The sequence below is a fragment of the Pan paniscus genome, chromosome 22 (genome assembly GCF_029289425.2).
Source record: "Pan paniscus chromosome 22, NHGRI_mPanPan1-v2.0_pri, whole genome shotgun sequence".
Classification (NCBI taxonomy): Eukaryota; Metazoa; Chordata; class Mammalia; order Primates; family Hominidae; genus Pan; species Pan paniscus.
The window spans coordinates 28397038-28414234 of NC_073271.2; the positions used below are offsets into that span (position 1 = coordinate 28397038).

The 17197-nt window shown below is 42.3% G+C and overlaps 1 protein-coding gene and 1 long non-coding RNA gene across 4 annotated transcripts in view; one reads left to right on the forward strand and one right to left on the reverse strand.

Annotated features, from left to right (window-relative positions):
• Nucleotides 1-17197, reverse strand: part of URB1 (URB1 ribosome biogenesis homolog) — a 125562-nt gene that overhangs the window by 8610 nt on the left and 99755 nt on the right. The window contains exon 40 of one of the 3 annotated variants that reach the window (XR_008622431.2): nt 4724-5008. The exons of 1 other annotated variant lie outside the window; for it this stretch is intronic. The gene's annotated coding sequence lies outside the window, so the exon portion shown is untranslated. Of the gene's footprint in view, nt 1-3837; nt 5009-17197 lie in introns of those variants that run through there. One more of the 3 variants, XR_612781.4, reaches the window with a different exon arrangement.
• On the forward strand, nt 19-1861 carry LOC134729722 (uncharacterized). The gene is made up of 2 exons (XR_010111081.1): nt 19-269; nt 1397-1861. It is a non-coding gene; the product is annotated as an uncharacterized LOC134729722 (long non-coding RNA).

Below are 17197 nucleotides of genomic sequence, written 5' to 3' on the forward strand. Positions count from 1 at the left end.
GCGGGCGGCCTCTAGTGCGCATGCGCGCCGTGCGGCCTTGGCCGGGCGTGATAGTCACTGCGCCTGCGTCAGGTTTTCCAGCCTGAAGAAATTGATGATGCAGACCTGTTGCTTGTCTTCCTAAGGATTATTCACCCCTTTCCGTGGGAGGGGCAGCGTCACTGAGAAAGTTACGGGCTGCAGGCTTGAGTGTCTAAGAACCACCTGGCGAGCTTCTTAAGCAGATCGCCAGGTTCCATCTTCGCAGACTCTGGTTCAGCAGGTAGCAGGTTAGCCCGAGAATCTGCATTTCTAACAAGCTCCTAGGCGTGCCCACGCTGTCAGTATTGGCAGCCCAACCTTTTTTTGGGGGGGGGGGGGAGTCTTTCTATGTTGCCGGTCTCGAACTCCTAGCCTTAAGCGATCTTCCCTCCTCGGCCTCCCAAAATGCCAGGATCGCAAGCGTAAGCCACTGTGCCAGACCACCACCCTTTTTCTTCTTTTTTGTAAGTGGACTAATTATAGTTGTATATAAGCAGCTCCACTTTTGATGACCACTGCTCTATTTTGTCGGCTCCTGGGGACCTCTTTTCCATGAAGTGGAGAAGAAAGGGGATAGAGGAGTCCCCCATCACAGGGTCCTTTTGCGCATTGCTATCCCTGGAATGAGACCCTGGGAAGGGCCCCGGATCACTCAGGCTGTCACTGCAAGGAAAAAGTTGAGGAAGCAGCAGTGCCCCTGGAAAGCCTGGAAGTGTCCCTGCTGCTTGGATCAAGGAACAATTCGTCCTTGCAAGGAAGAAGCATCCTTTGTTGATGATAAGGACAGATTTCCTCAGCTGCCCCAGAAAGCCAGCCTCTGCCTAAAACACCGTAGGTCAGGAGGGAAAGCTGGCGGGGAACCAGCCAGCTGCACCACAGACAATCTGGTGGTATACCTGGGAAGAAAGCTACCTGCAAGGACCTACTCTGTTCCTACTACGCTCTGGGTGTCCCCCAAGTCACTGCCTATTTTGCTTGGTTGCATAAACTATTTATGTAAATGTACTTCCAATTTTAGTGCTTACAGCCACTAGCAAAAAGCAAAAGCTTTGGAGTCAGTGGTCCTGGTTAACTTACCCCTCCCTCCACAAGGTAGTAACAGTGTAGGGAACTGTGGAAAAGGCTGTTTGCCTTCCCTGAGTCTAATTCTTCATGGAGTAAATGGAGTCTGTTTCTTCAGTACTACACCAAGTTGTTCATGAGGATCAAGTTTTCTAATATTCATGAAAATACTTTGTAAACCCTGGCACACCATGCTCATGTTAATCAGCTTCTTACTGGAAGAAAATGCTTTAGATAATTTAGGCTTTTTTTTTTTACCCATAGAATTCCCTTCCTTCCTTCTGCTTTTTTTTTCTTTTCTTTATTTTTTCAGAGATGATGTTTCAGTATGTTGCCCAGGCTGGTCTCGAACTCCTGGCCTCAAGCGATCCTCCTGCCTCAGCCTCCCAAGTAGCTGGAACTACCGGCATGCCTCACCATACTTTGCCCCTTCTGCTTTTGTGGAGCCAAGCCTGACCTTCCTGGACTGTTGTTTTCAAGCATAATATCTCTGGTACAACATTGATACAATCCACATGAGTTCTTTAAGTAAGTGGCTAGTTACTTGGGGATTCAAAGGATCATCTTGTCTCAGACTTTGGGTTCCTATTGTCAATACTTAAATTCTATGATAGGATGCCCCAGGAAAGAAGGAATACAAGGCCGAGCTGCATGGTGACTTTCAGGGGCCCTATTTTTGCCTTAGTAGGCCTTTCTCTCCATAAAGCAGTTAATAAAAATTTCATTTTATAGTCACATTGCTATGAAGATGATTATATTAAAATGATATCATAAAACATTTTTAGACCTGTAAGTTCATTTATTTCTCTTGATTAAAAAAATTGAAACATTTTCATGGTCCTTCAGAATATCATGGTTTGTAGGCATGATGCCTCCTGCACATCATGGAGAAGTTGGCTGATGCAAAATGAATTCCTCTATAGGCACAAGTGTGTTTGTATTAATATTATGAATATAAAAACAAGGCTAGCCATGGTGGCTCATGCCCGTAACCCTGGCACTTTGGGAGGCTGAAGCGAGAGAGTCACTTGAGCCCAGGAGTTTGGGAACAACCTGGGCAACATAGAGAGACCCTGTCTCTACAAAGATTTCAAAATTAGCCAGGCATGGTGGTGCGCCCCTGTAGTCCCAGTTGCTTGTGAGGCTGAGGCAGGAGGATGGGTTGGGCTTGGGAGGTCGAGGCTGCAGTAAGCTGTGATTACACTATTGCACTCCAGCCTGGGTGACAGAATGAGATCCTGTCTCAAAAAAATAAAAAACAAAACAAAACCTCAGCTAACCACAAAATCCTATTTATGGGAGGACAAAATGAGATGCTTGAAAAAGATGACCTCGTAGTTTGTGGTTGCGGTTGCTTCCTAAACTACATTCTCACCGTACTTCCTAGTTATATAACTAGGAGATTTGGATGAGGTTGAGTCCATCTCCACCACTCTCACCACCAGTTCCGGGAATGAGTCCCTAGAGGTTTAACCCGATCAATCAGGATGACCATGACTCTTCCATAGCGATTGGGGCAGGGATGGCACCTACCCCTGGCGACCCGTGCTGCTCCCCTGGCAATAGGGATTGGCTCAGAATAAAAACTTGGCCTTGTCAAGTTCAATTTTGCCCAATCTGAGTAAGGGAATCACAGAGAAACAGCACCCAATCTCTAGATCCTTCCAGTTGTGTGAGCCAACCAGTTCCAGTTATTGTGGAAGCCAGTTTCAATTGTTGTTTTGTTTTTACTAGCAACCAAAAATGTATGTAGCAATCTGTTACAGTATGTTAAAATTGAAGTTTCCACTAAGACTCCAAGATGAAGTAAAAATGAGATATCAAAGTGTGTGTGAGAGAGATTGCCCTCCTTCCTGGGGGAATCTTCAGAGTAGATTTAGGAGAGATGATTTCCTCCTGCTTTTTTTTTTTTTTTTGGAGTCTCACTCTGTCACTCAGGCTGGAGTGCAGTGACATGATCTTGGCTCACTGCAACCTCCACCTCCCAGGTTCAAGGGATTCTCCCACCTCAGCCTCCCGAGTAGCTGGGATTACAGGCACCCGCCACCACACCCAGCTAATCTTTGTATTTTTAGTAGAGACGGGGCTTTACCATGTTGACCAGGCTGGTCTTGAACTCCTGACCTCAGGCAATCCACCCACCTCGACCTCCCAAAGTGCTGGGATTACAGGCATGGGCCACCATGCCTAGCTGATTTCCTCCTTCTCTTAAACACCTCTCTCACACACTTTGGGAATATAAAGGAAGGGAGAAAATGGTGACCAAGATGACTTCACTGGAAGGATCTCTTTGGAGATGGGCCCCTCCCCAATAGAGAAGATGAGGGTATCTGCCTCCTTGCCTCAATTTGGCTGATAAGAGACTTTGAGGAGACACTTACGTACCTGTTGGTTCCCAGGTACTTGGGGATGGGGTGACCTGCAGGAGCGTTAAGCTGCGTGTGTTTTGGTAGCACAACAAAGGCAAACAAGGTAGGTTGTCAGCCAGATCTGAACTTTGCTGGCAGGATGTCACCTAGAGTCTTAATTTCTGCCTAAGGAGCTAACCTGGAAGCATGAAGACTCCCCAGTGGTGAGTCAAGTGTGAACAGCACTCCTGGAGAACCAGGGCAGAGGGAGAGCCAGCCTGAGATGAGGCCTTGCCCAGTGGGTCATGGGCATGCACCTGGGATTTGGGAGGTGCAGGGAGTCCCCGAGGGGGCTAGGAGAAAGGGTCAGGTCTAACTAGATCTTACCTAAGAGTGCAAAACAAAGTTAGAACAAGTTCAAGTGTGTATTAGTCCGTTCTCATGCTGCTATAAAGAACTACTTGAGACTGGGTAACTTATAAAGGAAAGAGGTTTAACTGACTCACAGTTCTGCATGGCTGGGGAGGCCTCAGGAAACTTGCAATCATGGCGGAAGACAAAGGGGAAGCAAAGCACATCTTACGTGGCAGCAGGAGAGAGAGAGAGCAAGCCAAGGGGAGGTGCCACACTTTAAAACCACCAGATCTCGTGAGAACTCACTATCATGAGAACAGCCTGGGGGAACTGCCCCCATGATCCAGTTACTCCCACCATGCCCCTCCCTCAACAAATGGAGATTGCAATTCAAGATGAGATTTGGGTGGGAACACAGAGCCAAACCATATCAAAGTGAAAACTGTCCTATCCCCCACTTTCCCCATCTCAGGCTAGGCAGAAATGAAAACCGCAGGGAACAGGTGAGGTGGGAAAGAGCAGGGCCAGCCACAGCCCCTTCCCTACCTGAGGCAGGGAAGGCTGAGGTGGCCTATGTCCTACCTGGGGCAAAGGGAAAACAGTTCTCATCCTGTAGTGAAGATTGCCATGTTGATTAGTATCTTGGACTGACGCTACCATTTCTTCACTGGGATTCTGTTTGCAATGAAAGTGCCTACAGAATTGTCTATTCCCTAAGAGGGCCTTAGAAGAACACAGAGAGCATGCACTAAAATTCTGCTAGTGTGGGGAGGGATTCTTTGCAAAGGTTTGTAGGAGAGAACCATGAGGGATGGTACAGGAATCCAGGTTAAAAGCAATGAGGCCAACACCACCCCTCCCTCGACCTAGAGGGATGCTGGGCGAGGTTACCAGAAAGAAGGAGAGTTGTGAAGAGCAGACCACCTTGAGACAATCACCTTCCATCCAGGGTCACAGTCACCAGCTGGGGTGACCTCGTAGGGAGGGAGGCAGGAGATTAAATTCTCTGACCTCGCTCTCTTCTGTCCCTCCAGTTTCCTGCTGGAACTCGCCATTGACCATATCCAGCCAGAATCCACAGGGCATGTAGCATATTGATGTAATCCATACAAGTTCACCATGGTCAAGAGCAGGGTGGAGCGTGAATGGGAAGGGATCCCACACACAGACTGCCCTTGTGCTCATCTAGGGCCACAGGGAAGGCGGTCGTCACCGAAGAAGGTCTAAGGGCGTAGCAGAAGGCAAAATGTGAAAGAGAGTTCCATTTTTATTGTAACCTGCAGTCTTTTCTTGCACAACATATGGGTTACTTGAACTACCTGATTCAACCCTAATTTTTGGCTTGATTCAAAAGCTTTAGTGTAAATAACAAACAAATGCTCATCTAATTTATATCAATGGCTAGCACTAGAGGGGAGAGAGACAGAGAGAGCAAGAAAATATAACTGGGGGAGAGAAGGAAAAAGAGAAGAAACAAATGAGATCTTAATAATTTGGGAGAACTGTGGCCTTTTAAGAGTGCTCTGGCAATTGAGGAAAATCAGAAATTAATGGCTATAGGCCGAGCGCAGTGGCTTATGCTTATAATCCCAGCCCTTTAGGAGGCCAAGGGGGTGGATCACCTGAGGTCAGGAGTTAGAGACCAGCCTGGCCAACATGGCGAAACTCCATCTCTACTAAAAATACAAAAATTAGCCAGCTGTGGTGGTGGTCCCCTGTAGTCCCAGCTACTCAGGAGGCTGAGGCAGGAGAATCATTTGAACCCGGAGGGTGGAGGTTGCAGTGAGATGAGATTGCACCACTGCATTCCAGCCTGGGTGAAAGAGTGAAACTCTGTCAAAAAAAAAAAAAAAAAAATTAATGGCTACAGAATGCAATCAAAGGCTATATTTTAATTTCATTCGCTTCCTTACACTAACATGATGGGATGACAGGTAGCTGGAATCAGTGAGCTGGCTCCTTTAGTGCATAAAGAGTCGGCTGCAGCTGCATCTGAGGACCAGTTGATCCAATTCTTTTTTTTTTTTTTTTTGAGACAGTCTTAGTCTGTCACCCAGGCTGGAGTGCAATGGCGTGATCTCAGCTCACTGCAACCTCCACCTCCCTGGTTCAAGCAATTCCCCTGCCTTAGCCTCCCGAGTAGCTGGGATTACAGGTGCACGCCACCATACCTGGCTAATTTTTTTGTATTTTTAGTAGAGACAGTATCTCACCATGTTGGCCAGACTAATCTCGAACTCCTGACCTCAGGCAATCCACCCACCTCGACCTCCCAAAGTGCTGGAATTACAGGCGTGAACCACTGTGCCCAGCCTCTCAATGTAAAATTCTTCTATCAGCCCCTCACTTTCTTTCTGAGCTCTCCTTTGTTTCCCCACAGTTCTGTTCATTTTTTTTTTTATACAACTGGAGGAAGATGGCTAAGACTGATCACCAGGGCTACGCTATAGCCATTAGGGAATAATAGGTTTTAGCGTCTATGCCAAACATGTAAATCTCCCTTTTAACTAAAAGGGTATTTTCTAAACACAGCACAGACTAATCAGAAAGTGAGTTTTGTGACTTCTGAATCTGGAATAATGTCAGAGATGCTTAAGATTACAAATCAAGTCTTCTTGGAGAGATTCAAGAAACACCGTATCCATAGCTGAAGAATTGAAAGATAAAGGAATTCACAGAATATATAATCAAATAAGTAAGAAATGTAAATGGCCAAAGAAAAGACAAGAGGCATAGGTCCAGGAGGTCCAACATCTGACTAATAGGTGGTTCAAATATACAGGGAACACAAAATAAAGAGAAAAAATCATTAAAAAAAAATACAGTTGACTGGGCACAGTGGCTCATGCCTGTAATCCCAGCGCTTTGGGAGGCTGAGGTGCGTGGGTCATTTAAGGTCAAAAGTTCGAGACCAGCCTGGCCAACCTGATGAAATCCAGTCTCTACTAAAAATACAAAAATTAGCTGGGCGGTGGTGATGCATGCCTGTAATCCCAGCTACTCAGGAGACTGAGGCAGGAGAATCGCTTAAGCCTAGGAGGCGGAGGCTGCAGTGAGCCAGGATCATGCCACTGCACTCCAGCCTGGGCGACAGAGTGTCAAAAAAAAAAAAAAAAAGAGAGAGAGAGAGAGAAAAGAAAGAAAGAGAAAGAAAAGAAAAGAAAAGAAAAAGGAAGGAAGGAAGGCAGGCAGGCAGACAGACAGCAATTGTCACTGCACTCCAGCCTGGGCGACAAGAGTGAGGCCCTGTCAAAAAAGAAAGAAAAGGAGAGAGAGAGAAAGGAAAGAAAGAAGGAAGAAAAGAAGGAGAGGAGAGGGAAGGGGAGGGGAGGGAAGAGGAGAGGAAGAAGGGAGGGAATGCAATTGCCCAGAGCTAAAAGATGAATCTTCAGATTGGAAAAGCATACTAATTTCCTGGCACAAGAAATGAAATAATCTCACACCAAGGCTTAACATTGTAAATTATCAGAACTCCAACCTTCAGAGAAATTTCTAAAAGTTTCAGAGAAGAGGGAAAAGGTGCAAGAATCAGATCACATTAGACTTCTCATCAGCAACGTGACTTCAGAAGCCAGAAAGCTCAAAGTTCAGTGGGCAGGTGATTTTCAGACTAGAGTTATATACCCATTCCAATCATGATCCAGGTATAATTGACATTTTCAGATGTAACGGAACTTGAAAATTTTATCTTTTACGTAGCTTTTTTTTTTTTTTTTGAGACAGAGTCTTGCTCTGTCACCCAGGCTGGAGTGCAACGGCGTGATCTCGGCTCCCTGCAACTTCCGCCTCCTGGTTTCAAGTGATTGTCCTGCCTCAGCCTCCTGAGTAGCTGGGATTACAGGTGTCCACCACTACGCCTGGCTAATTTTTGTATTTTTAGTAGAGACGGGGTTTCACCAGGTTGGCCAGGATGGTGTTGAACTCCTGACCTCAGGTGATCCACCTGCCTCGGCCTCCCAAAGTGTTGGGATTACAGGTGTGAGCCACCACACCCGGCCACATAGCTTTTCTTATTTGAAAATATGCTACAACAAGAAATGTAGAAAGATAGGTCACTATAAAAGAAAAGCAAATATTTAATATATGAAAAGATTCTCTGCCATGCTCATTTTTAAACTACACTAAAAACTAATAGCTCACCTATCACCCTGATAAAATCCAGAAGTTTGACAACATGATCTGTTGTCCATACTGTTGCCCAAGAAAACAGGCACTTTCATACATTGTTGATAGAAATGCAAGATATTATAACCTCTATGGAAAGGAATTTGGCAATATCTAACACAATTGCATACATATGTATCCTTTCTCTCTCTCTTTCACACACACACACACACACACACACACACCCCTCACATCTAGGAGCTGATTCCAAAAGTACACTGGCAAAAATATGGTAAAACATGAACACAAGACATTGCAGCACTACTTGAAATAGAAAAGACTGAAAACAACCCAAACATTCATCAACTGGGAAGTGAATGGATAAGCTGTAGTACAACCACATGATGGGAACATTACGTACCTGTGAAAAAGAAAGAGGCTTATCTCTACATGCCATGGAGGGGACACCAGAATAAACGGTTAAGTAAAAAAAGGCAGGCTGGGTGCAGTGGCTCAGTCAGGCCTGTAATCTTAGCACTTTGGGAGGCCAAGGTGGGAGGATTACTTGGGTCCAGGAGTTCGACACCAGCCTGGGTGACATGGCAAGACCCTGTCTCTACTAAAAATACAGAAAAAGTTAGCTGGGCATGGTGGCACATGCCTGTAGTCTCAGCTACTCAGGATGCTGAGGTGGGAGGATTGCTTGAGCCTAGGAGGCAGAGGTTACAGTGAGCCAAGATTGAGCCACTGCACTCCAGCCTGCACAACAGAGCAAGACCCTGCCTCAAAAAAAAAAAACAATGTTTTTTTTAAAATGTAATTTGCCAATGGACATCTAAAAAAAGGTAGGGGGAAGACATTAATACACATACATATTTACTTATATTTTTAAAAATTGAAGGATATACCAAGAACATTTTTTAAAAGTGCCTACTTAGCTGAAAGTAACAGAAACACAGAAGAGGAATAGGAACTACGGATCCACAAGTGTACCTTGTCTTGTATATTTGACTTTGGAATCATGTAACTACTTGACATAATGATAAAACAAAATCTTTTTTTAAAAAAGCAATCTCTAAATATGTAGATATTGAATATATCTAGTGGATGGCATAGCTGCATGGAGAAGAACTATTTTGAGTAATTTTAAAACATGAACCTGACTATACATATCTCATGAGATATACCCTAAGTACCAAAATAAATAAATAAATTTCTACCATCTCTTTCCCAAAAAGATTTTAAACCATTTTTAGTAAGCATGTTGTTGTTAGAATTGATATTGTTAGCTGCAAAAAAATAAAATAAAATACTTAGGAATATACCTAGCCAAAAAGGTGAAAGACCTCTACAAGGAAAACTACAGAACACTGCTGAAAGAAATCATAGATGACACAAACAAATGGAAACACATCTCATGCTCATGGATGGGCAGAATCAATATTGTCAAAATGACCATACTTCCAAAAAGCAATCTACAAATTCAATGCAATTCCCATCAAAATACCACCATCATTCTTCACAGAACTAGAAAAAACAATCCTAAAATTCATATAGAACCAATAAAGAGCCCACCCAGCCAAAGCAAGACTAAGCAAAAAGAACAAATCTGGAGGCATCAAATTGCCTGATTTCAAACTATGCTATAAGGCCATAATCACCAAAACAGCATGGTACTTGTATAAAAATAGGCACATAGACCAATGGAACAGAATAGGGAACCCAGAAATAAACCCAAATACCTAGAGTCAACTGATCTTTGACAAAGCAAACAAAAACATAAAGTGGGGAAAGGACACCCTATTCAACAAATGATGCTGGGATAATTGGCAAGCCACATGTAGAAGAATTAAACTGGATCCTCACCTCTCACCTTATACAAAAATCAACTCAAGATGGATTAAGGACTTACATCTAAGACCTGAAACTATAAAAATTCTAGAAGATAACATTGGAAAAACCCTTCTAGACATTGGCCTAGGCAAAGATTTCATATCCAAGAACCCAAAAGCAAATGCAACAAATACAAAGATAAATAGGTGGGACTTAATTAAACTAAAGAGCTTTTGCATGACAAAAGGAAAATCAGCAGAATAAACAGATAATCCTCAGAGTGGGAGAAATCTCCACAATCTATACATCTGACACAGGACTAATATCCAGAATCTACAAAGAACTCAAATCAGCAAGAAAAAAAAAAATCTCATCAAAAAGTGGGCAAGGACATGAATAGACAATTCTTAAAAGAAGATATACAAATGGCCAACAAACATATGGAAAATGCTCAACATCACTAATGATCAGGGAAAGGCAAATCAAAACCACATTGCAATACCATCTTACCCACACAAGAATGGCCATAATCAAAAAATCAAAAAATAGTAGATGTTGGCACGGATGCAGTGAACAGGGAACACTTCTACACTGCTGGTGGGAATGTAAATTAGTACAACCACTATGGAAAACAGTGTGGAGATTCCTTAAAGAACTAAAACCATTTGATCCAGCAATCCCACTACTGGGTATCTATCCAGAGGAAAATAAATTATTATATGAAACAGATACTTGCACACACATGTTTATAGCAGCACAATAGCAATTGCAAAAATGTGGAACCAGCCCAAATGCCCATCAATCAATGAGTGGATAAAGAAACTGTGAGAGAGAGAGATTCCATTATATATATATACTGTATATATATACAGTATATATATTCCATTATATATCTACTGTATATATATTCCATTATATATATACAGTATATATATTCCATTATATATACTGTATATATCTACTGTGATATATATATTCCATATATAGTCCACATATATATAGTCCACATATATATATAGTCCACATATATATAGTCCACATATATATATTCCACATATATATATTCCACATATATATATTCCAATATATATATATTCCATATATATATATTCCATTATATATATATAATGGAATACTACTCAGCCACAAAGAGGCATTTGCAGCAACCTGGACTGGATTGGAGACTATTATTCTAAGTGAAGTAATTCAGGAATGGAAAACCAAACATTGTGTGTTCTCACTCATAAGTGGGAGCTAAGCTATGAGGATGCAAAGGCATAAAAATGATACAGTGGATTTTGGGGACTCAGGGGGAAAGGGTGGAAAGGGGGTGAGGGATAAAAAACCACAAATTGGGTTCAGTGTATACTGCTCAAGTGACAGGTGCACCAAAATCTCACAAATCACCACTAAATAACTTACTCATGTAAGCAAATACCACCTGTTCCCCAAAAACCTATGGAAATAAAAAGTTTTTGAAAAAAAGAACAAAAATAATAAATTCTTCCAAAGACAAAAAATAATTGATATTGCTATTCTGGGGTTGTTTGTGTGTACGTTGTATATTGAGTAATTATGTTAGTCTTGTTGGGAATATAATTTTAAGTTTTGGAGAAAGAGATACAGCTAAGAAAGATAAGGTTAAGTAAAAACTCCATGCTTGTGATTTTGAAGTGGAAGCATCAGTATGAACTCATGCTATTTTTTATCTCAAAAAATAAATATTTTCTAGCCCTCTACATTGAATAGGTCTAAACATTATAACCAACCCAGTAGCAACAAGCACCCCTATCATCTAGACCATGATAGCTAAATACCATTTTCTACTAAGAACTGGGATTCCTTGGAGAAATGACTGAATTCAAGGTTCGCGGGGGTATCCAATCTTTTAGCTTCCCTGGGCCACACTGGAAGAAGAATAATTGTCTTGGGCCACACATAAAATACACAAATAGTAACAATAGCTGATGAGCTTTAAAAAAAATGCAAAAGAATCTCATAATGTTTTAAGAAAGTTTATGAATTTGTATTGAGCCACACTCAAAGCCATCCTGGGCCACATGTGGCCTATGGCAAGCTTGTTCTAGGACAAGAAATGTACAAAATGTACATAGATTTAAGTTCAAAAATGCATTTTTTATATATATATTTCTGAGACAGAGTCTCACTCCATTACCCAGTCTGGAGTGTAGTGGCATGATCTTGGCTCACTGCAACCTTCACCTCTTGGGTTCAAGTGATTCTCCTGCCTCAGCCTCCTGAGTAGTTGAGACTGACTACAGGTGTGCACAATCATGCTTGACTAATTTTTGTATTATTTTAGTAGAGACGGGGTTTCACCCTGTTGGCCAGGCTGGTCTTGAACTTCTGGCCTCAAGTGATCCTTCTGCCTCGGCCTCCCAAATTGCTGGGATTACAGGCATGAGCCACCGTGCCCAGCCTCAGAAATGCATAATTTTTTTAAGCTTATTATTATTTACTGTTGGAAGACGCTAGGCAGGGATAAATAGGTGTAGCATAAAAGACTTTCAGGGCAGTGAAACTACTTTGTATGATACGATAATGGTGGATACATGTTATTATACATTTTCCCAAACCCGTAGAATGTACAACAACAGTGAACCCTAATGTAAACTATGGACTCTGGGTGATAATGATGTGTCATTGTCATTGTTGGTTCATCAGTTGTAACAAATGTACCACTCTGAGGCAGCATGTGGATAATGGGGAGGCTATGCAGGGGTGTGGGCTGGAGGTATATAGAAAATCTGCCCCTTTTTCTCAATTTTGCTATGAATATAAAACCGCTCTTTTAAAAAAAAAGGTTTATTAGAAAGAGAGAGAGTAAGAATAGGAAAGAGAAGACACCTGTAAATTTAACAAGACTTCAGAGACACATCTCCCATCAAGCAATTGCAACACATGGCCCTTCCTTGCTCCCAATTTGAGCAAATTAACTGTAAAAAAAATTATGAGACAAATAAGGAAAATGTGAGCATTGACTAGATAGTTGATTCAATTAAATAATATTCAGGTGGGATAATATGGTTTTGTTTTTAAAAAAAAAGCCCTCCTGCAGAGATACATAGAGAAATATTTGCAGATGAAATGATATATTTTGAATTTGCTTCACAGTAATCCAGGGTTGGAGACATGGGTAGGGTTACAGATGAAACTAAATTGGCCTTGGCCATGATTTGATAAAAACTGTTCAAGTTGAGTGATGGTTACATGTGAATAAATTATGCTTTCTCACTGCTTTTGCAAATGTTGAAATTATCTATGATAAAAATTGACTTTTTATCAAAGTTATGCAAATTTTGCATGTACTCTGATATACACCTATGTTTGTTTCAGTATTAAAATGTAACTTTTTTTCCTTTGAGATGGAGTCTTGCTCTGTCGTCCAGGTTGGAATACAGTGGCGTGATCTTGGCTCACTGCAAGCTTCTCCTCTTGGGCTCAAGCGATTCTCTTGCCTCAGCCTCCTGAGTAGCTGGGATTACAGGTGTGCACCACCACGCCTGACTGATTTTTGTATTTTTAGTAGAGACAGGGTTTCACCATGTTGGCCAGGCTGGTCTCGAACTCCTGACCTCAGGTAATTCACCTGCCTTTGCCTCCCAAATTGCAGGTAATTCACCTGCATTTGCCTCCCAAATGGTGGCTCCCAATGGCTGGGCATGGTGTGAGCCACCATGCCCAGCCATTAAAATGTAACTTTTATAGCAAAAATCTTTAATAAAAACATGGACACTCCAGAAAGAAGTGTGTTTATTTTGAGGATTTATATTCCCAGGATGTGACATTGTTTGCCCAGTGCAGAGGCTGATTAATGGCCCCCAAAAATATCTACATTCTAATCCCCTAAGCCTGTGAATTTTACTTTATGTGGCAAAAGGGACTTTGCAGATGTGATTAAGGATTGTGAGATGGAAAAATTATCCTTGATTACCTGCACGGACCCAGTATAATCACAACTGTCCTTATAAGAAGAGGAGCTTTGGAAGAAGAGAGAGTTGACTACGGAAGAGGGAAAAGGTGATGTGATAATGAAAGCAGGGGAGGACGGCAGTGTGGTGGGGGCCATGAACCAAGGAATGAGGACAGCCCCCCGAAGCTGGAAAGGGCAAGGAAACAGATTCTCTCCTGGGGCCTCCAGAAGGAACCAGTCCTGGCAACACCTTGTTTGAGTCCCATAAGACTCATTACAGGCTACTGGCCTCCAGAACTGTAAGGCAAAAAAAAATAGAAATTGACATAAGGTAAGACACCAAATCTATGTTGTTTTAAGTCACCAAGTTTCTAGTAACGTGTTGCAGCAGCCATAGCACACTAATGCACCCAGGTTGCAAATCTCAGGGGTACTGGAAACAGCAGGGCCTGGAGACGGCTGTATCTGGCTGTATCCAGCTCTTTGCCTGGAAAATGAGGTCCCACCACCTGAGACCATAGTATTGTGAGAATTGCCTAAAGCACCTCGTCCAGGTCATCGTTCAATAAATGTTTGTGCCGTCTCCCTCTCTAGATTTCTCCCTTCTACCTTTCTCTCCACACTCAATCTGTAGTTGTGATGATCACTAATGTAATAGAAAACATCCTAGAAAAAACAACTTCACCTTCAAGGCTTGGGTTATAAATTAAAGGGAGAAGAAAAACAATGCTAACAGTCAAGGACTTTGAGGTATTTGTTAATATAAGTATGTCATCATTATCTTAGAGTTAACCTTGACAGCAGTGTCACTTCTTACTAATGTCAAAGGGGCAACATTTTTTTAAATTGTTTTTCTACTAGGGTACTTGCATGGATCTTTTTTTTTTTCTAGTCCGTCTCTGCTTATCCATCATGGATATTTTAAAATCCAGATTATTATCAGACAAATAAATTCAACTTAATAATCAGTATTTTGTCAGACAGAAGTAAAAATTCCAAACTAATAAAATTATGCTCAACTGGAAAATGTAGGAAGGTCTTTTTAATTTTATCCATTCTGTAGAGGTATCTCCTGGTTTTGTTTTTTGTTGTTTGCTTGTTTTTTGAGACAGAGTCTTACTCAGTTGCCCAGGCTGGAGTGCAGTGGTGCAATCTCGGCTCACTGCAAGCTCCGCCTCCTGGGTTTACACCATTCTCCTGCCTCAGCCTCCCGAGTAGCTGGGACTACAGGCACCTGCCACCACACCTGGCTAATTTTTTTGTATTTTTAGTAGAGAAGGGGTTTCACCATTTTAGCCAGGATGGTCTCGATCTCCTGACCTTGTGATCCACCCGCCTCGGCCTCCCAAAGTGCTGGGATTACAGGCATGAGCCACCGCACCCGGACAGGTGTCTCCTGATTTTAATTGCATCTCCCTGATGACTAATGACTTGGAGCACTTTTTGATGTGCGTATTGGCTATTCACATATCTTTCTTTATAAAGTATCTGTTCAAGTCTATGGCCAGTTTTTTAATTGGGTTATTTGTCTTTTTATTATTGATATATATACTCTTGGTATAAATTCCTTAGTAGATATATAATTTTTAACTTTATTTCTTTCCAGTATGTGGCTTGCCTATTCATTTTCTTAGTAATCACTTTCGATAAACAAATGTTTTAAATTTCAGCTGAATGTAATTTATCAATATGTCCATTTCTACAGTTCGTAAAGCTGCTGGGATGATGATTGGGATTGCAGGGAACACGATCAATTTGGGGCCATTTAATATCTTAATAATACTGAATTTTTCAAACCATAAGCTGGTATCTCTCTCCATATTTTAGGTCTTATTTCATCTCTCTCAGTAACATTTTGCAGGTTTTACTCTTGCATATCTTTTGTTAATTTTATTCCTATGTATTTTATAATTTTTGACACTAACAGAAAACATTTATCAGAGTATCAAAAAAGCATTAATTACACTTAAAAATAATGTGTATTCTGCAACTGTTGAATATAGTATTCTATCCAAGGCAACTAGATCTAGATGATGGATAGTGGTATCACTACTGGCAGCAAATTCATACGGGTCTGCAGCAACCTCAATTCTTGCCTCCTCAGAAGGAAGAATTCAACTAAGGGGCATAAGACAGGAAAAGCGCCTGAAGCAAGTTTTAGAACAGGAGTGAACGCTTATTAGAAAGCTTTAGAGCAGGAATGAAAGGAAGTAAAGTACACATGGAAGGGGGCCAAGCGGGCAACTGGCGAGATCAAGTGCACAGCTGGGCCTTTTGTCTTTGGGCTTTATATGTGGGCATACTTCTGGGGACTTGCATTCCTTCTCCCCTGATTCCTCCCTGGGGGTGGGCTGTCCACATGCCATGCTTGAGCCCACTCGCCCAACTCCTGAGATCCTATCAGGAAGCTGATGACCAGTTTTAGGTGTTTTCTATCTATCGGGATTCTGCCTTTTCTTGGCGCCGCCTGTGACCAATTATTACTTTAGAGAGATGGTTAACAACAGCCTAACCATCACTTGATGTTTGCCCGACACTCCTGGTATATGTGTAGGGGGAGCCCTCTCCTGCCTTGCTCATACCTGACTAGCTACCCATTATAACAGTATTAGTCTGCTTGGTCTGCCCAACTAGCCCAAAGTCCCAGAGTAGCTGTCTTAACAGAAATATGGCCAGGAGTGGTGGTTCACGCCTGTAATCCCAGCACTTTGAGAGGCCGAGGCAGGCGGATCTCCTGAGATCAGGAGTTCGAGACCAGCCTGGCCAACATGGCGAAACCCCATCTCTACCAAAAATACAAAAGTTAGCCAGACGTGGTGGCACCTGCCTGTAATCTCAACTACTTGGGAGGCTGAGGCAGGAGAATTACTTGAACTCAGGAGGCAGAGGTTGAAGTAAGCCAAGATCACGCCACTGCACTCCAGCCTGGACAACAGAGCAAGACTCCATCTCAAAAAACAAAACAAAACAAAACAAAAAACAAAAACACAGAAATGTATTTCCTCACAATTCTGGAGGCTAGAAGTCCAAGATCAAGGTATAAGTGGGCCTGGTTTCATTCTGAGGCCCCTTGCAATTGTCAATGGCCATCTCCTCCCTGTGTCTTCACATCATCTTCTTTCTGTGCCTCGGTGGTATCCCAACCTCCTCTTCTTATGAAGACACCAGTCATCTTGGATTAGAACCCATTGTCATGGCTTTTTAACCTAATTATCTCTTTAAAGATCCTATCTCCAAATACAGTCACATTCTGAGATACTGGGGGTGAAGGCTTCAACTTAAGAATTTGGGGGAGCACAATTCAGCCCAGAATAGTGTTATTTGCACAGTGTTGTACACACCTGGGAGGCATGTGTACAGCAGTGTACACAGAAACATCTGGAAGTACACAGGTGGGTGCATGGTGTGGGGGATGTCTTTGTGATATTTTGATATAAGAAACATGTAGAGTCATGTGTCACTTCACAACGGGGTTACATTGTGAGAATTGCATCGCTAGGTGATTTCGTTATTGTGTGAACATCAGAGAGTCTACTTACAC